The 21,985-nt window shown below is 41.2% G+C and overlaps 2 long non-coding RNA genes across 2 annotated transcripts in view; both read left to right on the top strand.

Annotated features, from left to right (window-relative positions):
* The window catches only part of LOC114014336 (uncharacterized), a 37,589-nt gene that overhangs the window by 1,910 nt on the left and 13,694 nt on the right, over positions 1–21,985 (top strand). Inside the window, exons 2-6 of the long non-coding RNA XR_008733405.1 lie at positions 515–619; positions 1,014–1,138; positions 2,561–2,672; positions 5,084–5,182; positions 9,272–9,394. This is a non-coding gene — a long non-coding RNA (uncharacterized LOC114014336). The remainder of the gene's footprint in view (positions 1–514; positions 620–1,013; positions 1,139–2,560; positions 2,673–5,083; positions 5,183–9,271; positions 9,395–21,985) is intronic.
* LOC129736589 (uncharacterized) lies at positions 9,402–21,984 on the top strand. The gene is made up of 3 exons (XR_008733406.1): positions 9,402–17,529; positions 20,370–20,542; positions 20,740–21,984. It is a non-coding gene; the product is annotated as an uncharacterized LOC129736589 (long non-coding RNA).

Here is a 21,985-nt window from a genome sequence, read left to right as displayed (position 1 = left end):
TTGTGAGTCAAGCTGGTTTGGCAAATAGCATTTTGATAAGGTATTTGTAAGACAGATAGTCTTAAGATGGTAAGATGAACGTAAAACACTAACCTTAATGATGATGTTAATGCAGAAATGATGTAAATGTGCATGAGCAATTACTGTGTGAAGTCACTGGGGTACATCAGGATAAATTGAGTACAGACAAACGCTAATCAGCATGAGCTGAGCACAGAATCACTGAAAAGTGAAGCTGGAAGAAATATCATCTGATCACTTTGTCCATCTCCTTCCACAATAGAATTGAATCTGCTTATGACATTCTTGGCATGTGCAGAACTGTTGTTTCTTTTCCATTTTGTGGTAGACTCTTATTTGCTACAGGACGATTACTGCACCGATCCTGATTCTGTCAGGACTGTTACCATATCTCTCCATGGTCTTCTCTCTTTGAGCACCTCCTGTTCTCAGTCTTTTGATTCAGGTCATGTTTTCCAGATCTCTAACCATTATTGTTATTCTTGTTGCTTAGCCTGTCAGCCTTTCTTGAGGAGCGGTACCCAAGACTGGATGTGCCTCTGCACTGAGGCATTACTAATACTGAGTACTGTGAAAGGACCTGCAAGATGTCTTGCAAGTAATTCTTCTGTTAATATATCTGTGTAGTGTTTTCTCTTGCTTAGGACAATAACCTTTGTTCAGCTTGTGATCTATCAGAACCTTCAGATATTTTTTTTTCCAGACTGCTTTCTACCCAGCTGATGTCTGTTCTGTATTTGTGCACTTTACTGCTGCCTAAGTTAAAACATTACATTTTTACAATTGACTCCTATATTTGTAGACAACTTGTCCAAGTTGTCAAAAGTTTTTAATACTGCTATCCCCCATGTATTTGTAGCCACTCTTCACAGATTTAATCTTGGCAGATTTAATAAACACACAGTCCATTCCCTCATCCAGGCTATCAATAAAATATTGAATGGAACTTATGAACAGCTGAGTAACCATTCAATTTGTCCTTTACATTTCAGTGAACCATTGGAAACTACTCTCAGAGTGCAGATTCCAACCAGATTTGTGTCATGACTTCAGCCAGGGCATTCTTGCACTCATGAATCTCTTGTGGGACAATGTCAGGAGCCTCAGTGACATTGAGGTATGTGGTATCTGCTGCTTCTTCCTTATCCACAAAGTCTCATCCATCGGAGAGTGAAATTAGGTTGAGTCAGCTTGTTTTCTTCATGAGGAATTCATGTTGACAAGTACTCATCTCCTTATTAGTTTCTATGTGCTTAGAAATCATTCAGATTATTCTGGTGTTTTTCTTTTCCTGGGAGTTACATCTTTTGGTATCTTAGTTAGTCTATTTGACTTGTCGATGACTGCTAGTGGTCCTGGTTGTTTGAACGTGTGAGAACTTCGTGGACAGTTGTGAAGGCAAAAGATACAAACCCTCACCAAAAGAAACTCTGGGCCAAATGTGAAATTCCTGTGATAAAGCACAGAGACACAAAAGGTTCTTAAGAGAGCGATGGAAGGAATGTTTTAACAAAAATAAGTTATTTCAGTCTGAGAAATTATGGTGTAAACAGCTTAAATTAAAAAAGAGATTTCAGGATAGCTTGGAAGATTTCTGAAAAGTTTGAACTACGAGTCTGAACAGTCTTGTAGAAATATGGTCAGGGTCATGTAAAATAAAAAGTGGAAAACCATAATTTTGGCCTGCACTGACTTCTTTGCCTATAATAGATTGGTAGTGAACATCTAAGAAAATAGAAATAGAGATTAGACTAAATTTCATAACCTTTTAACCCAGAAAGCCTGGATCCCCTCAGCAAAGTGTTTTCTGAACTCTAATATATGCTCACTGTTGACACGGGCTTATTCATAGAACTGAATGACCTTTGCACAGCTCAACAAGAAGTGCATGTGTGATAAGTTTTAGTATCTCCTGTTCAGTACACCCACGTGACTGTAAGTTTGATCTTACCAAAAGAAGGTATTATACTTCTGCTGGAGTGTTTGATACCGTGTGTATAGGAAGTGTATATATATTCATATGAACACTCCAGTATATGAGCCAAGGAAGAAAATATGCACTGCATTGGTATGAGTGACTGGCTGGTTTTCAGAAACTTTGGTTTTGCCTGAATTCAGAATTGTAACGGGCAGAAAGATGCCACCCAACAAACTCTTAATCTGTGCTGTGCATTAACAAGCCTTTGGGTCAGCACCATTTCTGCTGTGCATTTTGTTATATAGAATTATCATCATGGTCATGCCTTGAACTGTTTGGAAGCGGGAACTGCTGGCAGAAGAGGGAAATCAGAAGTGTCATCAGACTCCCAAAATAAAGGCAGATGTATTCGATGTTGGCTGCAGGAATTTTGAAGTGTGAGCAGGCGCCCTGTTATGACCCTTCTTTTGTCTGTTTTTTCACCATCTTCTGCAATATAGATCCCTTCTTCTTCCTGGTCTTTTATGCTTAAGGAGCTGTAGAAGTACTCTAGAAATCATTTGTGTACGGAAAAATGTTTTTGCTTTCTGGTATCTTTGGGTTTACATGTACCCTCTACAGACAGGTCCTCACTGCAGGGTCAGAAATGTGCTTGGTGATGAAGCAGAGACGCACGTGGGTGTACTGAGGACAGGGGTGCAAGGCAATACAGTACAGATTTTATAATACAGAGGTGAGTCATTTCCTAATAGTGAGGACTTTTGAGTATTAACTTTAGCTGACTTCCACTACAAGGCAGCTGTTAATGTATTGCTATGAATTGGTTTGGAAAAAAAAAAGATTAAAATTGCATAAGTAGATAAATTTTGAAGAGACAGAAATAATAATGACATTAAAATTGGCTGAAAGAACTGAGCTGCAGTAACAATGGAACATTTTAAAAATAAATGGGTAGCTAGGAAAGGGTGTATGGAGACATGCTGTTTGGAGATCACACAGGCACCTAAGCTTGACAGTTTCAGCGACTGTGTGAAATAGAGAAACACAGCCAAGCCCCCGCTCTCTCCCAGCATATTATACTTCACAGCAATCAGGTTTAGTAACACGTTGCTGAGAAAAAGACTCCCACTATTTAGTATTCATTATAGATGGAATTTTTCAGATTGCAGCACAGCAGTGTAAATAAGCCAAACTGGAGGATGAGTGGAGAACAGCATTTCTCCACGCTCTGGTTTATTTCTTGTTGATATTCACTAGCTACACAAACCTATGGTAGCACCAATTTTAGGAAGGGAAAGTAACTCGAACCACCACCATTTTCCAGCGTTCTTGCAGGAAGCCAACACAACAGGAGGCAAAACACAATTCCTGCAGTAGGACAGGCATGTGGCTCCCTTGTGAGGCTGAAACATCTGGTAGATTTGTTTCTGGGAGTCGTCGTGGATCTGCAGGCCTGCCTGGGTTCTGCCAGCTGCCTGCTTTATATTCCATTTATATTGCATTTTGTAAACCTTGTTTGCATGAGGAGGGAGCCTGTCCAGAGGGACAGGGGAGCTGCTGTGCTGGGACACCTACATCTGTGAGCAAAAAGCAGCCTGGACAGGCCAGTATCCGAAGAGGTACCCTAAATACCCTGAAGCTGACAAACTGCTGTTATGTCCAAGTGTGACACCAGCCAGTGACAGCACCCAGAGAGCTTGCAGAGAGAGGTGCATGGCCGACGCTGCATCTCATGGGAGCTGGCTCCTCCTTTTTTGGTGTGAGATTGTTTCTTCCAGGTGAGCTGGATGCCAGCCACCCAGAAAAGCAACACAGCTTTTCCATCATCCATGAATCACTAATTCCTGTAAGCCACAAGGGTACTGAGCACTACAGCAGAGGTGGGAGCTGTGGTATAGGGAAGCGCACACAGGCTTTCACCCCAGGCTCCCTGTAGCCTCCCCAGAGCCTGCCTAGCAGAAGAGAGATCCAGCATGCTGAAGAAAGGCCATGTATGACAGCTCTGCTCCATACATACCGCCTGTGTGAATGCAGAGAGCCTGTACTCCGAACGAGGGAGTTCACATCATTCTGCTGACACAGGTGCATTCCTGCTTTTGAATGTGCATACTCCTTTGGGAGTTGCTTCCCCACATTCCCTACCTGTCTTTTACCTGGCCCTGATACAACCTTCTCGCAGACCCTGTTGAAACTTGGTGCTAGAGGTTCCTCTGCCTGCCTCACCCAGCATCCAGGTCCCTGCTCCCTGCAGTGCCATGGCCGAATCTTCCCCATCCTTCCCCTTCCAGCTGGAGGTGTTAGATGTCCTCTTTCCTCCAAAGCCTTCCTTCTTTGAAAACACCTTGGTGGATACCTGCCTTTATTTTCAGAGGGATTCACGACAGAGTATTTTAGGAGTATTTGATTTCCCCCCACAAGTACCTCACAGTAATACCTAACTTAAAAATGGGACCTATTCAATAGTGTGGGAGCTTCTTAAAAGGAAATTAAAAGTAGCTGCTATAAGGATGCAGAAGATGAGAAACTAGATAGAAACACCCTATCTGAAGCTCAGAGCAATATATCACTCAGTGAAATAATTCTGCAAGGAACCAAAAAGGCAATATTCTAACAGCAGAGTAGAGACTATTTAAAATCAGGGATTTCTCAGCAAATAAAGAAACTATTAAAAAAAAAAAAAAAAAGGAAAAAAGCATTAACTGTGAAGCTACATCTGTAGGGCAGGCAAGGGAAAATTTTAAGGTGCTGACTCACTAAAGGAATAATAAAAATACTAGTAAAAATATTTTCAGAACTGCCGGGGTCAGGTACTTTTCCAGAAGTTTGGTCAACAAATGACAAGTCTGTAAAAGGATCACTAAGAAAGGAAAACTGCTTTGAAAAGTAAACTGAAGATTTGTGTTGGTGCTTATTATGGTTGAGGTAGGTTGTTCTCCCATGAGAGCCAAACTTATGGGGACAAGTGTAAGGAACTGTCTCAAAATAAATGACAATAAAATGCATTTTAGGACTAATTGATAAGATGAAGAGTCAGAGATTGCCAAGACCATATGGTAATCACTCAAGAGCTCTGGAGGAAAACAAATATGCAATTATAGAGCTACTACAGTGTGTAACCTGTCACTTAAATCACTCTCCCTGCAGGAGGGATGGAAGATGGTAAATGTGACAACAATCTCTGAGAAGGTCCCCAGGAGCGGAGTGGAGAACTGCAGACTGTCACACTGGAGTCTGTACTGAGATGTGAGTAGAAATTGATGAAATGGATAAACCCTAACATATTAGGAAAAGTTTTTCTAGTGAGAAACCACATTTCACAAATATTTTAGAGCCCTTGAAAGGGTCCTGAAGATGCAACTTAAGGTGACCTAGTCATAACAACATAAGAAATGCTCCAATGGGTCAGACCAATGGTCCATCTGCCTGCATTGTCCACCAATTGTTGCTGTGACTAAGTTTTTACAAGTCTCACTTGTATCTCCCTTGTCACCTTCTCTCTGAACTAGGAAGCCCCTTTAGTGTCTCTTCCAAAGCAACAACTAGAAATCAGTTTCATCTGCTTGATGGCTCTTTACAAAACTTGTAATTGAGCTGTAAAATCACTTGCCATAGGATATTATGGATGCTCAAAGTTTACTTATGCTCTAGGGGTAACAGGCAGAGTTAATGGAGAGAAGTTAAAGCATAACCTGTTAAACAGTAAACCCAAGGATTGTGACTCAAAAAGTCCCAAGACACATATTATTGGAAAACAGAGTGATATTCCAAGAAAGCGCTGTTGCATGCCTGGTATGTTCTTAAACTCCTTCCTCCTCTGTATTGAAAACCAGATGCTGCAGTAGAGGAACCTTCGATCTGACCCAGTGCAGCTTTTCTTGTGCTTCGTTATGTTCTGTCAAAAGAAAATGAAACATAGATATGAATGTAAACACTTCTGATGGTAACAGTGAACGCTGAACTCATCTCCCCACTATACAAGCAAACAATGAATTTTTATTTGAATGCTAATGAAGATCTTACCACGATGCTGTTAGGTCTCATCTAGCAATATAAAGAGAAAAGCTACATGTTGGAAATAAAGAAAGGACCTTTATAAAGGGATGAAAATGTATTGCAAATATTAATGTTATTAACCATTCACAGGTCAAAAATATACTTGAAGCTACTGATGTAATTTGAAGTAGGTAAACAAGTGTTAAGAAGAAATTTTTCTTACAATTAGTGCATCTGTTATGATCTGAAAAGGAGAAATTTGTATTTCTTGTATCCCTTTAACTCCAAATGATCCAGGGTTTGTAATCAAAAAGCATATCTTTCTACAGCCATCTAATCTGTTCTGGATCTCTTTTGGTTTTTGCATCAGAGCTGAGGCAAGCTTCTTTTACAAATTTGTGCTGCAGTCTACTAAAAGAGCTGTTCCTTGCCAGGAGAATATTACATACAGTTCTGAGAAAAATGAACAGAGTCAGCTTGTTTGAGAGCTAACTGATGCTTACTCACAACACTGATAAGCCTGACATTTACTGAGAAGTGCCACAATTCTCAGTCCAATGAAAAATCCCAAGAGGATGTTTTTTTCAATGACGTTTCATGTTCTATTGACTCAGGATAATCTGGAGTTTTCTAAAGTATTTTACTAAAAAAAAAAATAATTAAATGTGGAGCCCAACTCCTCCGCTTGAGTTACCTGGGGATGTACTAGCCTTCCTTGGCGCGTCTGTTAATGGTTGTGGTATGTTTAATGATGCTGTACAAGTTGTCAACGTCTTCTGTGTCATATTTCATTCCTGTAGTGTATTAAAAGCACTTATGCAAGAGTTCTTGGTGCCTTGATTGCAATTACAAAAATTATACTTGGAATAATGCCACTTAGCACCTCCACAGAGAAGCCAAAGCTTGTAGTGAAATACCTGTTTGTGATACTAGGAGTGTTCTGGCTGTTAGAGCAGTGTTTGCATGTTGGTCTGTGCTTTGTCTTTCTGTAGCATCCACTGTATCTGGCCTTGCAGGATTCTTCTGGAATAGGCCCTGCCTGAAAAAGGCTCTCAGAAGGCTTTTGAATGTTCAAGTAGATTATGTCAAGCAGTTCCCTTTTGATCATTATTATAAAGATATGTTCAAATAATTCTGAAATATTAGTGATGCAAAATTTTCATTACAGACACTGTGATAATTAGCTCCTACCATATCATACTCCTTATCTCGGAATTCCATTATTCCACTTTTAATTATCATTTTGACCAACTTTCAATGTACAAAGCTGTTTCTCTGGCTCATCTTATATCCTTTTAAAGTAGAGAAGAAACTGAAATAATGGCTAAGAATTTTCTGTCAAAATTGTTTTTCAGGGGAAAAAAAAATCTTGTTTATCAAAACTTGAACTTTTCACAGGAACATATGTTCCAGATGTCAGGAGTTGCAAAATCCATCACTTCAGGTGGTAGTTTGTTCCCAAATTTAATCATCACTGCTGTTAAAAAATGTGGGTTTCATTTCTGGTTTGAATCACTTTCATTTTTCAGCCCTTAGTCTTTCTTCTGTCTCTGCTAGATTAAAAAACGTTGGTTGATATTTTCCCCTTGTGAAAGTATTTATCGAATCGCCCCACAATTGAGCTGTTTAAGTTTCCCAGTTACATGTTCTTCTCTCCTCATATACTTTTTATGGCTCTTTTCTGCCCCCAATCTAATCTTTCAACAGCTTTAAATGTGAACATCAGAATTAGATATACTAGTGGTTTCAATGATGCTGTACCCAGAGGTTGAACGGATTCCTTATTTCTAATCACTTCTCTCGTTTTATCACGCTTTTACCTTGAGCATTTGTGGTGAGCTCCTAGCCCATTAAGACCTCCTAAGTCATAACCATTGCACTCCGAGATAGAGTTTTCTGTTCTGTCAGAGCAGCCCATATTCTCTGTTGGTTCATTGACTGCCTCTTCTTGAACTTACTTCTCGTGTACCTTGCATAATATTAAGTAGAGAGCAGCCTCTCTTCTTGGATGTTCAGGATCTAACAGTTCTGAAAAGCAGCCATACTCTGTTTCTATAAATTGGTTTTCTAACCTTTTTTTTCCCTTTGTTCCATTATATCGATTTATTTATGAATAATAGAGGTCCCCGTGTTTAGTATTTCACCTCTCAACACTAAGCACTCAGTCTTCTTTCTCTGGTGACTGATGGGATAACTCTACTCATATATTAACATTCTTACTGTCAGACAGTTTCAGTGTATAGTCTTTTCCAGTAAGAATTTTAGTCTGACTAGATTCCTTAAAACATTTTCTTTGATAGAAAAAAAATTCTTTTACTTTTATACTCTATTTTCCATAATTCACGGCCACATACTGTTGTATACCGTTGATTTTGTCACTGGGATTTACTATTTTCTGCTGTGTCAAGACCTGAATTTATTACCTGTGTTTTACTTCATCTAGCTTTTTTTTTTAATTAAAAAAATAATATTGTTTTTATATACTTGCAACTATAGTTCTTAATCTGGGGGCACCTTTGCTTGGCTTCTTAGTCCAATGTCATTTTGATATAATAAAATTTCACCTACAAACTGTTTCTATCCCTGTACTAAGCTTTTTCTCTGAACTAGCTGGATATGCAGAATATTTTTGTTTTACCAACGCTTAGCAATCTGTTTGCCTTAGCTCATGACAGATTTCCCCTAGCTCCCACTTAATTAAATACATCATATATATTTTCCTTGTGAAAAGTCTGATTTCACTTTTGACTTTTGATGGAGACCATCACCTCCGGATAGCATCTTCTTCCCCTCTGCCTAATTGGAGTTGTGTGTATAACTGGAAGGATTTCAGAGGAACTGTCAACAGTACCCTGGGGCTACATCTTCTAGCCAGCAGTCTGACTTTGCCTTCCAGGATCTTTCAATTGCATTTCCCTTTAAAATTTGTGACATGCAGTAGGACCTCATGCTCCTCCCTAGCACTTTCTAGCATCCACCTAGGTGTCTCATAAAAGACTCCTTCATATTTTGCCTATAAGTCAGCAAATCTGTCATCACATGTGTGGCTGCTGGTATGCTCCTGGTATTTAAATTCCTATCAGCCCAGTAGACAAGAAGTTCTCAACTGAAAATGTATTTTCAGATATAGCCTTCCTGGAGTTGTCAGCTTGCCTTTCCTCAGCTGGAAGGCAGCTTCCTGCTATGTTAATACTATGCTGTGCTAAACTATCCATTGTGAGAGGGGACTGAGCCTCCTGGAAGGCGAGAGGAGAGCAAGCGGTTGCAGCCTGGCCTAGTCCCTCATGTCCTTTTACACTGTTTTTATGCCTTAGATTTGTTCTCTCTTTGTTTCTCCAGATTAGAAGCTCTGGCCTCAAACTGCTCTGGGTATGTGCTCTGAGAGCCGTGTGGGCAATGAAGACAGTAGCTGAAGCAATTACTGAAGCATTAGTGACTACCCTGGAAGCTCTTGGAAGGCAGGTAAGATCACTGAGCACTATAGAAAGGCAAACACAGTTTACTTTTTCGAAAAAGAGAAATCAGGGAATTAGAGACTGCTGTTCCCTGAAACAAGTCTAAAAAAATATTACATGATCAATTTAAAGCAAATAGAAGATAAAAAGAAAAAAAAAGACATAGATTTACTAAGAATTAATCATGCAACCTTAAGTCTAATTTCCTTCTTTGAGAAAAGAATGTCTAGTAGATGAAGAGGAGGCAGCAGATGGGACATATTTTGCTTTAGGAAAGCTTTTGAAACTGTTCCACATGATTCTTTCAGAAGCAGACTAAAGAAATATGGTCTATATCAGTGTGCCCAGTATTTCTGGCTGGGTGAGACACTTACCTTGTTTCTGTATAAGGGAGAGACCATATGGTGCAGCCCTTCCTCTAATGCATAACTGTATTGTGCAAGTGTAGAAAAGCCAGTGCTTTCTGGGGCAATGAGATTTATTGCGTATGTGCAGGCAGATTCACATACTGCCGTGATCAGAGGCACTAAGTGGACTCCCAGCAAAGCTGGCCTGCAGTGTGCTCAAAATAGCCCATCCAGCGGGCAGCCCTCCCTGTTGACTCTGGTCTGGATGCATAAGAGAGTGAGGGAGACCACAGCCAAATTCGTTGTCCTGGCAGGCCCTGTGCAGTTCATAGCTTGAGATTCATCATTTGGAAGGGATGTGATATTACTGTAATGGGGGTGGCAATGGTGCACTGTCAGACTGGGAGGTTATTTTGACCAGAGTCCTGCTGGCATATGTTCTGGGCCCAGTTCTGTTCAGTTTTTTAATTAACGACCTATATGATTTAACAAAGAACTCCCTCATAAAATTTGTGGATAAACCAAGATGCACTTTGAAGGTCAGGATCAGACTTCTCATGATCTTGAGAGACTGGAGAAAGTGATCCAGAAATCAACAGTGTGAAATAAAAAGAAACAAGTGCTGTGTGCCACATTTATGAAAGAGGAAACAAATAGCAAAATATAAAAAAAAGGTATAACTGCCTGAGGCATGCCAGGAAAAGATGTGGGAATTAGAGAAAATAAAATATTAAACATGAGTGAGCAATCACAAACTTCTCATACTGGGAGGTGTTAATGAAATGTATTATTAAAACATGGGAGGAATTCTCATTTTTTGCAGTGCTGTTGAGGCCTTTGCTGGACTTCTGTGTCCACACTTTGTGCTAGAGGGAGCTGGTGTTGTGAATCATGTGGGTACCGGCCACAGAGGAATGAGTAGGAAAGAAATTTTGAAAGTGGAATCACAGTGTTATAAATTGTCACAGTATCAGACAAGCACATTCTTAGTCGTTGGTGAGGCAGTTTTTACAAGAGAGATAAGCTATATAAATCAATGTGAAACTAGATTGCAAACTAGGTTTTAACATTCAAAAGCAATGAGGTATTTTTATAGTTGACAGTTGTGGAAACTCACCAAATAAGCAACAGCACATGGTTCAAGATCACAACTCCTTTTCAAGAGAAATAAGAAAATTCTTGTAACTTAGAAAAATTGAAGGAATGAAATGAATAACGTTGAGGAAGGAAATAGCAAAGAATGGTCTCAGCAATTAAAAGTCCCAGCTAAGCAGGCCACATGAAAAATGGGCAACTAGATCAATAAAAAATGTAGAAATATATCTATACAAATGCTGCAACTCTGAAGCCTAAAAGAGGTGAACTAGACTGTCTGATTTTAAAGGAAGTTATTGACATAATAAATGCCTCAGAAACTTGGCAGAAGGGTAGGAAACTGTAATAATAGGGAACAAATTACAGAGGAAGGCTGGAAAGGGGTACATTAGTGGTGAAGCAGTGGAGAGTATGAGGAATTGTCCCTAAATGAAGTTTCAGCAGAGGACATTTTGGAACAAATCAATAAAAAGAACAGTAAGAAAGCACCAAGATAAGATGATACTCAATCAAGAGTTCTGAAAGACCTCAAACACTAGATTAAGAGAAAGCTAAATGTAGCATGAAAAGTGTCATTTAAGTTGACCACACTGCAAGAAGGATGGAAAGTGGCAAATGTGTCTTCAGCCTTGAGCAAAAGGACTCCAGGACAAATGTGGAAAACCACCGATCAGTAAATCTCACTTCCAAACTGAATAAATGGGTAAAAACTACAATAATAAAGAAGAGAACTAGTAGACAATTTCATAAATGTGATTTATTTGGAAAAAGTCATTACAGTTCTTGCAGAAGGAAACCGTGTCTCATAAATCTGTTTGAACTCTTTGAAGATGTCAACAAGCTTGTAGGTAAGGCTGATCTAGTTGATAAAGTGTGTACGGACTTCCAAACAAATGTCAGTAAGTCTTTCTGCAAAAACTCTTAAAGTAGTTGAGCTGAGATAATAAGATGTCCTCTCGTAAGTAAATAAGATGGAAACAAAATGGGATGAAAAGTGGGAGAAAAGATCAGTTTTTCCAGTGAAAGGAACTCTGCAGCTTAGTCTTGCAACTATTTGATTTAGGACCTGTGGTTTTCAGTATCTTAGAAGTGATTTGAAAAGAGGGGTGAATATTGCTGTGACAAGGTTTGTGGATGACACACAATTAGCTCAAATAGTGAAATCTGACCCTGAGAAGAGAGGCGGATGGTTCTCATGGCAGTGAGTGACTCTGTCAGAAATAGCACTTGGAAGTCAATGCTAGTAACTGCAAAGTAGTTCGTTTGGGAATATACATGTTCAATTATATATTATACGTATTCAATTACAGATTGAACTTTACATTATTATCACTTAGAAATAGAGTTGCTGTAGGATAACTCTCTGAAGCATTAATGCAGTGGCCACAGCAATAAAAAATTCAAACTAAATGAGAAATTTTTAGAAAAGGAAAAAAGGAAAAGAAAAACATAATTACGTGATTATGTCACTGTATAAATGTTTGGCAAACCCACGTATTGATTAATATGTGCAGTTCTGTTCATCCTGTCTTCATAAAGAATATAATAGAACTAAAAAGGATGGGTGGGAGTTACAGAGCTCAGAGATTTAAACACCTAAATTTAGATTTCTACCTGTAGGTGTCAATCTATGAGGTAGATATCTAAACTCAAACACTGAATCAAAGCATTTTAATCTGGATTCCACCCACAGAAAGTGGATGAGGATAGAATGGTTTTCATATCAGGACAGAGAAAATATTCAGGCATGGGACAGAGATATTGAGATCTCCTAGCTAGCTAGGAAACAGTGAAGAGTGTGTGGCTATTCATTTTAAGAACAGGAGAAGTTAAGGATACCCCATGAAATTATGAGGCATCAGGTCTAAACCAGGAAGTCACACATTCTCATATAACTTATTACTAAATTGTAGAACTTATTGCCAGAGGCTGTTAAGTAGGTCAAAAGTATAAATGAATTAAGAATTTCTGGAAGGCTGATGGGAAGTTAGTGTCCTGCCAAACAGAATTACGAAGGCTCATTCAGCTGTCAAAAGCCAGGCAGAGGTACATGGGAAGGACTCAGAGGCAGCTAAGTAGGACAATAAAGGCACTTTCTAGGCCAGAACAGAGACCATGGTGAGAAACTGGCATGCACCACACTGATAGCTTCTCTTAGTCAGTGGGACACCACAAAGAGAGAACCACAGGTGAGATCTCGGGAGCAGAAAGTGTGGTACGCTGCAGTGTAGACTTTGGGGGAAGGAAGAGGGAAAGGCAGGGAGAGAAATCCTGAGCAGAAATTTTAGAAAGTGAGGGAGACTGATTATAGCCATAAAACAATAGCCGTTAGCATAGGTGTTTTCCAGAAAATGGAAGCAAGAAGCAGTGTTTGTAGGTCATGATTTTCAGCACCTCAGAGCTGCCTGAATGAAGAAAATCCTAGAACCCACTAGCAGTACAGATGTTCTCAGGGCTTGCAGCTGGTTACACTTCTGCCTGGGGCTTGAAATGTAGGTACTAGAATTCACTTGCTAAATCTAGTCTTTACTAGAGCAATGCTGTAGTGGTTTTCAAAGACTTAAATTGCTAACAACCACATTCACCCAACTTACCTCTCTCTGACCAAACTCCCTGGGTTTCACTGACCAGCAATATTTCAGTCATTGCTGAAGCTGCAGATGAGATCCTGAGTGCAATCAACAGTGACCCGTAGTCAGTTTGGATGGATTGTCTCTGAGGAGTAGCTAACCAGGTACGCAGGGCTGTGGACAGTAAGGCTGGAGAACATCTCCAGGTCTTTGATGTGGGAGAGAACCAAATTATGAATGTGGCTACCACGGTAGGCAAGTTTAGTATAAAGTTGGGTATAGTGGTCCCAAACTTCCCTTTTTCAATCCTGTTTTCATTTTCCATTTTGTTTGGATATATTTTCATCATTCATTTTGACCTTGTTTCTGTTTTGCGTTACTCTACTAGCTGTCCCCAGGGTATTTCCGCCTGGCACTTAAATGTTTGCAGGTATTTTCTGTCTGCTTAGGCAGCCATGAATTTGGCTCCACAGACCTCAGAAGGACTCGGAGTACTCTGGAAAGCAGTATTGCTCATCCGCAGGGTGCAAACTCAGGGAATGATGATTTAATTAGATTGGTAGCACTACTTAAAAGCAAAATTGAAATCTAATGCAGCCGTCTTTAAAATACACTTCAGTATTACATAAGAAGCCCATAATAACATCAGAAGTGGAAACCTTTAAATGAGGGTAAATTTGATGCCAACTATTATATCCTTTATTGTAAAGCATGCTGAGCTGCAACATGGTAAAATCCATTAGTGCTTTGGGGATTTTTTTTTTTTTCTTTCTGAAGTCGGGAACTATTCATTACCTCAAAGTCAAACTTACTGTAAGAATGTGCAAGTTCTGGTGGGAGTTGCTCCTGCTGATTGAGGAAGTATCATCCTCTCCTAGAACAACCCAAGGGCCTGAGCCACATGTCTGTGAGCCTGGTAGAAAAACACTGCAGCCTCCTGTTCCTACATGAAATTCCTGCTTTATTAAGCATCTCAACCAAAGACCACGATTACAAGTGCATTTCTTCCAGTGCCAGTATGACACTTAAGCAGTCTGCACCCCCTTCTGTCCCCACTTCCTTTTGATCATGATGAGGCTGCCCAGGAACCTGGGACAGAGAATGGGACTGCCTAAAAAATAATTTTCCTAATCAGTGCTATTCTTACCTGGGATCCACCTTGATCCACTTTTGTATGTGGCCCCAACACAGCTGTCCTGTCACAACTGTGGGGCTGTCGCAGGAGCTTCTTATACTGGCACAGCCTCTGAAAGGAAAAGATTTGTAGTTACACACAAAAAAAGAGAGTGCTGTGCGTAATCTCAGAGCTTTGGTATGCATATGTATGTTCTTCAGTCTCTGGGTAGGGATGATCTGCTTTACATGAGTACTTGTCACCATAGCAGGACTTTGAGCTTACTGCCTGATGCTCCGTTTGAATTCTGTGACCACAGGACTGTTCCCAGCATTTCTTACTTTCTCTGACCTAGAAAATATTTACTTATTTTTTATAAATCAGAACTGCTGTCCCTGGAAAAATTTAATAAGGTATTTTGGTGCCTGTCAGAGAGTTGCCAATGGAAATCAGGGTCAAAATGGTAGCATGGTTCTGGACTTAATTAGGTAGCCTGCTTTTTTTTGGAGAAGTTATTTTAAAGATTTGGACACTAGGGAATTTTCTGCATTGAGTTAAGAAGAAAACAGCTTTAAATTTTGTTTCTCCATTTCCTAGAAAATGAGTTTTCTGCACGGTTTCGGATTGTTCAGCCAAATGCCTCTGTCTTTTCATGATATGTTTCACAACATATTTGTTACATCCAGACATAGAATGTTAGAATTAATCAAAACTGAAATATTTATGGAGAAAGCCATTTCATGTCCATCTCTGTCATGAGACTGGCTGCTCTGATAGGGATTAGAGGTTGCTACACTAATGACTTAGACTTTTGTCTCATTGCCAGAGCAGTTTCCCAATTTAGAACCTTTTCTTCTGATTAATATTTGTATTCCTCCCACAATTCCCCTTCTTATAGGAACTCGTACTGGGAATTATTCCAGACCTACATAATGTCTCTGAAATCTTTTTATCCCTCTGTTTGCTGATCAGTGGAAAGGATTTTAATGCCAGGTTAGGTAATCGAGATAAATCCTAACTTCATCTAACTTTATCCCTTGACCATGTCTTGGATATTCTAGAAACATTTTTTGTGATCCATAAATAAATTCACATAGGATTTTGATAAATCTTTTTTTTTGCTCTTCTTTTTTCAGTGAAGCCTCATTACATTAAATGGGAGATCAAACAGAGTGTATTACAACTTCCACTATGAACTAGTTTGTTTAATGCAACACCTTTTTGGGGATTGAAAACATCAGTAAGTTCCAAAGACAAAGTTTTGTGCACAGTATTATCCTGAAGCAGTAATGGCTTCTGGTACCTGAGAATGCTTTCTAGCCCCATTCAGTTGTTTGAAATAGCTTACACAGTTGGTGCAAAGTATACAGTGATTTAATACACTTCACTTCTAACTGCAACTTGTTACAAAGAAGAGGGAGTCGAACTTATTTAAAGTAGGTCTCTCGCTGGCACTTGAAGCCAGCAAAGGCGTGGATGGCTCTGTGGCTTGGGAGAGGTAGGGCTCCTGGCTCAGAGCCACATCACAGCACTACTCCATGAGCTTCTGCATGCCTGTTTGGGACATTCATGGCCACAAGCCAGCCACTTCTCATGCACAGTCACTGGGAAAAGTACATACCTAAGGAAAAGCTTCACAAAAAACTACATCCTTGTTAGAAAATGATCTGACCTTGCATGTGGGCAGTAACAGGGAGCAGAACTCGAGCCCATCTCTATCCTTTTTTGCTTGACTTCCTTAACTCCAGCAGAAGGTTTCAAGCTAACCCAGAAGTCAAAGTTTTCTTACCAAAATTTTGGTCTGAGGGACTGCCGAGTGACAACTTTGTACCTCAGAGCTGTCAGGTTAAATGAGCCTGGGAAAGGTGGTGGCTGCAGTTTGTTAGGAGAACTGGACTCCCTGTTACCCTTGACCATCCTAATTATAGACAGGATGGAAAAAAACCCTCCCTTGCTTTGACCCGGAGTTGCTCTTTCCTCTGATGGTTCATTGATTCCCTTTGCTTCCCTTCTCATTTAATAGATTTTTATAAGTTGGGCATTTACAGATCTGCTGCTATTAACATTCAATGTTAGTGGACCCGAGAGCTTCTCTGCCAACTATGCTGGAGCTTCTGAGCCTGCTGATTTAAAAATGTTCATTGCTGATAGATTCTAACATCTCTCTCAGTTACTAATAGACTGGAAAGTATTTTATCATCCTCAAGCAATGAAAGCAAATCATCCTTCTTTCCAAATACCGAATAAAAGTCTGTTTGAACACTTCTGCATTTTCTGCATAATCCTTCACAATTCTTCTGTCTGCACTGAGCAGTGACCCCGTACTGTTGCTAGGATTTCTTTTGCAAACACAACTTTCTTGTGTTAAGCTCTGTCAGCCATGGATTTTATTCTGAGGTTTCTTTGTTTCGTGCTTCTGTTCATGTAGGTCAGGAGTTTTCCTGGCTATTGATTTACAACTAGTTACATGTAGTACTAATGTTTGACATTTCTGCCTTTGTTTTTCTTTGCTGATATCAGTACCAAAATTTAACCACACGAGTCAATTGTTTTAAGATTTCATGTTGAGTGTCTGACTCAGTCTGATATTTTTCACATTTTTGAAAGTGTCAGGTAAAACGGTAAAAGGATTAGGAAAAAGGTACCGTTTTCCCAATGTTTTAAATATGTACATATACCTTTATAATATATGTTTAATGTTGAATAGATATATATAAATAAAAACCCCAATAGCAATGCCATATAGTCCATTTTTGACAAGCTAGAGTCTTAGTATTAGAATTAAGGGCTTGAAATTTAGGAAAGGAATAACCCCGCTGAAAGATGTGCATTTTTTCTTTTCCTTTGAAATCTGACGTGTCCTGCCAGAGTCTCTCACCATGTCAGTCTGTGTCTGTTCAGCGGAGACTTGCCAGTGTTCAGCTGTGTATTCCACTGAGACCTTGTCCAACAACAGGCACCACTCCCAGCTTCAGGCATGAGCAAGATTTTACTGCAGTGCACAGCAGAGGAGCTGGTACGTGCCATCAGACCTCAGAAGCAAGGCGGGTGGGAGGACTTAGAAGGTAAACAGCTGTAAGGTGGGAAGGGAGGCAAAAATAGCTGGACAGGCACAGGTGAGGCCAGGGAAAGTCTGCAGGATAGAGGTGGAAAGATAGGTGCTCACTCAGGTGTGTTGCCCATTAAGAATGTGGAATGGAGCCCAGCACTACAGAGTGCCTCCTGTGCAGGTCTGGCAGCAAATATATGAAACCACGAGCATAATGTGTGCATTCAGACTCACTCTACTTAAAGTCTTTATAAAGGATGACAACATCATACTGTTATCAGTAACCTCATTATTTGTAGATACTAGGCCACAGGAGGGGATGAGGATACCAGAATGCTGTCTGCTTCAGCAGCAGTATCTGGGGAAGAGCTCAGTCGATGAAGGGCTACCTGTGCTGCCTCCATCTGGACAGGCATCCTGATACATCATCAGCAGGGCTGGAAGGCAAGCAGTAGAAGAGGGCTTACAGTTTATGGTATGAGGTTCAGGTGGCAAATCTGCCCTCTCTTTCAAAAGCCATTCATGCTCCCCAGACTCTCAGATACCTTGTGCTTCATCACCATATATCAAAGATCCTCATTCCTTTATCAAAGCGGGTATCTTTTGTTCATGCCAGCCTCCTCACACCACTGTGCTGTCCCTGGATGGAGTATATGGGCAGGTAAACATGCAGAATATGTGTATGTAGAGATACATGCATGCAGCTACTTCTACGTGGGCTAAGAAAGCCCGGCCGTAGTGTTGTATCCTCTTGTGCTTGCTCTGAACTGTAAATTTTGGTGACCACAGACTGACATTAACTGACAATCCAGAAAATTATCCAGCAAAAGAATATGTATTTATCCTATGCTGTAAGGGTTTTCTGTAGCACCTACTACAGGTCACAAGATGTGAGCAGGTAGAGTCCATGGCCCTTTCATTTGTCTGAGTAGGATGGTTTTTGTGTTCTTTGTACCTTAAAGCCCAGTGGCTTTCTTTTCTCATAACTACAGTTACAGCACTTTCAATCTGAAGGGCTTTTCCTTAGTGAACCTTTCTCTTGTGCTCACACCATTGTATCTCTTCATTTTCATTATTAGCAGATGGAGCATGAGTCCCAGTTCTTTCATTCCATCCTTCCTGCCAATAGATCTCTGGTGCCTAGGCATATTTTGTGGATACTTAATCTTGCACTACTTTTCTTCCAGAGATTTTGATTAATTTTATCCATGTACATAAAATTATTTTCTGAGTGACACTTCCCATTAAAAAAATTATGTTGAAAGTTAGGTTTACTGACCTGATTCCAATGAAAACATTTCATGCTCCTTTTTTTTCAAATTTGAACTTCATTATTATTTTTCTGTAATCCACTTTTAATTGTAAGTACCCGTTTCTGCTAGTTCACGCAGCACCAAATGACACAAGGTTGCTCTGGAGTGCTCCAGTGAGTGTCTTCTGGGGAATATTGAAATTCCATGGAAACAACATGAGAACCATTATCTGAAACAGCCTCTTCAGGCAAACCATATGGGGTGAAATATTCTGCACTGCTTCGATAATCCGAGCACAGATATGTTCACTGGTAACTCTGCAGTAAGCATCTGTCATTTGCTTTGTCTGTGCAGTATTAATGAGCCATTTCAATAGACAGCAGGTTTCGACTATATTTGCTGCATATTCATGTTGCTTCCTTCAAGTTGTTTCAAAACTCTTTCCACTAGATTAACTAGAAAGTTTCAGTTATTGAGTCAAGTGCTAGGGTACTGAAGATATGGACCATCCTGTCCTTTCCAGTCTTGGCTGAAGAGTCGGGCTAGCGTTTGGAAGAGAGATGGTGTACTAGGCACGCTGCCTTTGCCGAGCCTTGCTTTAGCGGGGAGGCTGAGCTGCTGCTTCTAGCACTGTGTGCTGGGGCTAATTCTTTCTATGCATGTAAAACCTCCTTACTGTTTTCTGGTTCATCTGTCTTTTAGGGGTTGTGGTTGTTAGCAAGCAACGGAGCCTTAAGACACCTTTTGCAGGTGGGCACACATTATATGGTGGAGGAGTGAGAATATGCAAATCACAGAACAGGGGCTACAGTGGGAAGAGCTGTATGTTTTGACTAGGCTGATTTGTGCTGTGCCTGTAAGCATCTCTCTGTGATGCTGTTGTGGTATGGTCAGGGGAGCTGAAACACTCCAGACATTGGTCTCGGTACCTACAAAGCCTCCCCATGCATGAGTACGGCATTTTCCATGGGGCATAAAAATTAAGAAAAATTCAGAGAAATTCATACACAAGTTCTGAAAACCATAATGCACACAGAAGCCTCTTGTGGGGGGAGAGGGTGGTGGGCACTGAAAGCTGAAGGGCTCTGGTTACTACTGAAAGCCACACAGAATGCTTCAGGGGGCACCAGAAGTCACTTGAAATTCAAGAAATACTCAAATTACTCCCTTTTTTTCTCTTTGTGAGTGTTCAGAAACACACTCCTTCCTTAATTTTAGTGCCTGGTCCTGATAGCTACATGGAGCTTAACCCGGACAGCAACCTAAAAAAAATTGTAAATACATCTGTAAGGTTACTTACAGGTCTTTCTACAGAAAGACACACCACAAATCTTGAACTAACCACTTCCCAAGCAAGGGAACTTGCATATTTAAAGAGAACCACGAGGATAATTAAAAGAGACCAGAGGTTGTCAGCACCAAACTAGATTGGCTAAGGTGCTTGTAGATGTGGAGGGGGTGGGGAAAGAGAGGTTTTTCATTTCAGCTCTTTTTTAATGCTACATCCATTTTACCAAAAAAGAGTAGAAAGTGAGCACATGTTTTATCCAGCAGGAAGGGTCCGGCAGTGCTGTGGTTGAGGGGAGGTGAAGGACAGCAGCCGAGGGCTGGAAGCAGCAGCCACATCCTCAAGCTGAGTTTGTTGCTATGATTGTGCCAGGGCTGTGGAGGAGGAGCCGAGCTGGCTGAGTGCTGCTGTGCCTCTGGAACTGGTGGAAGAGCTGGAGGTGAGGGGTGGTTTTCCTTCTCTTTTGCGAGCAATCTTCTGAAGGGAAAGAGCACAGACTAACGAATAGCACAGATGTCTGTAAGTCTGTCCTGGACCCTTTCAAGTCCTTGTATTTCTTTTTATATGTTGTTAGAAGGAAGTTTTATTGTATTGCCTTTTCTTCTTTGTAAAAAACCCGAACTGGTAACATTGCAGCATCTCACCTCTGAGGCCTTGCTGGCTGGCTCCTTTTCTCACACCAATTGATGCCCTACTTTGAGTTCCCTCTGCCCTTCCGGAGCGCGTACATCAGGCCATGCTGGTCCTTTTCCTTCTGTCTCTGGGAACAGCACTAATGGAAGTATCTCCCCTTGGACCTGGAGCAGGTTCTCTGTTCTCAGGGGCAGATGTCCCTCTGCTTTGGCACAGGCTCTTTGCCAGGGCTGCTGGGATGGAGAGCAGCCACAAGGGCTTTTGCATCCTGGTCTGTGGTGTGAGGCACACTCCCTGGCTGAGGCTTTTTGGTCCCCTCACCTTTTTCTCCAGGACTTGTGTCCAGGTGCTGTGGAGTGCCTGGTCTCTGCAGCATGCTTCAAACGTGGTAGTACAGTGTGGGGGCTGTAGTGCCAGGGTTTCAGAGGTGCTGCAAGGAGGTTACTGGTGTGTTACTCTTCCCAGCTTGACTCAGGAGATGGGGAGTTTCATTCCTCTGTGTGATTGCTTGGTCCTCTATTGGAGTCTGTGGGTGTTTTTGGGTTGCAGGGGTATGTGGCAGAGGGGAGGGTAGATGAGACCAGGAGTGCTTGTACCAGGAGTGTCAGTGTCTTCTCCAAAAAGAGCCATTGGTCTGGTTCCTGGGATGGGAATGGAGCTACCACGGGCAGCATTGCACTGGAGTGGGAGAGCTGGTTGCTGGGGCTGAGCTCTGCAGCACTCTACAGCTCTGCCTGTCCCCTGCACTGGTGTGCAAAGACCCCACAGAGGGTGGCTGAAAGGGGCCATCTGTGGGCGTGAGGGTCCTTATAGGTGAGGGGGGATCCCTGTGTGAGGGCTGAGATGTGCTGCTGCTTTTGGCCCCTGCACAAGTGCCCCCTCCTGCCCTGAGTGTGGCTTCTGGAGGAAGAGGAGAGGTAAAGTGTGTACCTGCTCCTGTCATGGTGTGGGGATGATTTGTGGTCCCTCTGCATATCCCCCATTGGTCTGTGGGGCAGGGGGCATGGTGGGCAGGCAGCTTTGCACAAGGCACAAGAGACGTACCAGCAGATGGGACATGGTGCATGCTGCTCCCTGTCAGGCAGGGCATTTTGGGAAGCTGCTTGGATTTTGGGCTGTTCCTCAGCAGTGAGCCAGTTCCCAAACAGCATTTGTTAGGTTGGAGTTTGCAGGGCAGGAGACTGCTCTGGGACCTGGGGAGTTGGAGAGACCTGTGTTGGTCTCATTTAATCACAAAGAGCTTTTCTTT

This window comes from Falco cherrug, chromosome 8 (assembly GCF_023634085.1).
Source record: "Falco cherrug isolate bFalChe1 chromosome 8, bFalChe1.pri, whole genome shotgun sequence".
NCBI lineage: Eukaryota > Metazoa > Chordata > Aves > Falconiformes > Falconidae > Falco > Falco cherrug.
The sequence above is the reverse complement of the archived record's forward strand: the minus strand, read 5'-3'. Positions and strand labels throughout refer to the sequence as shown.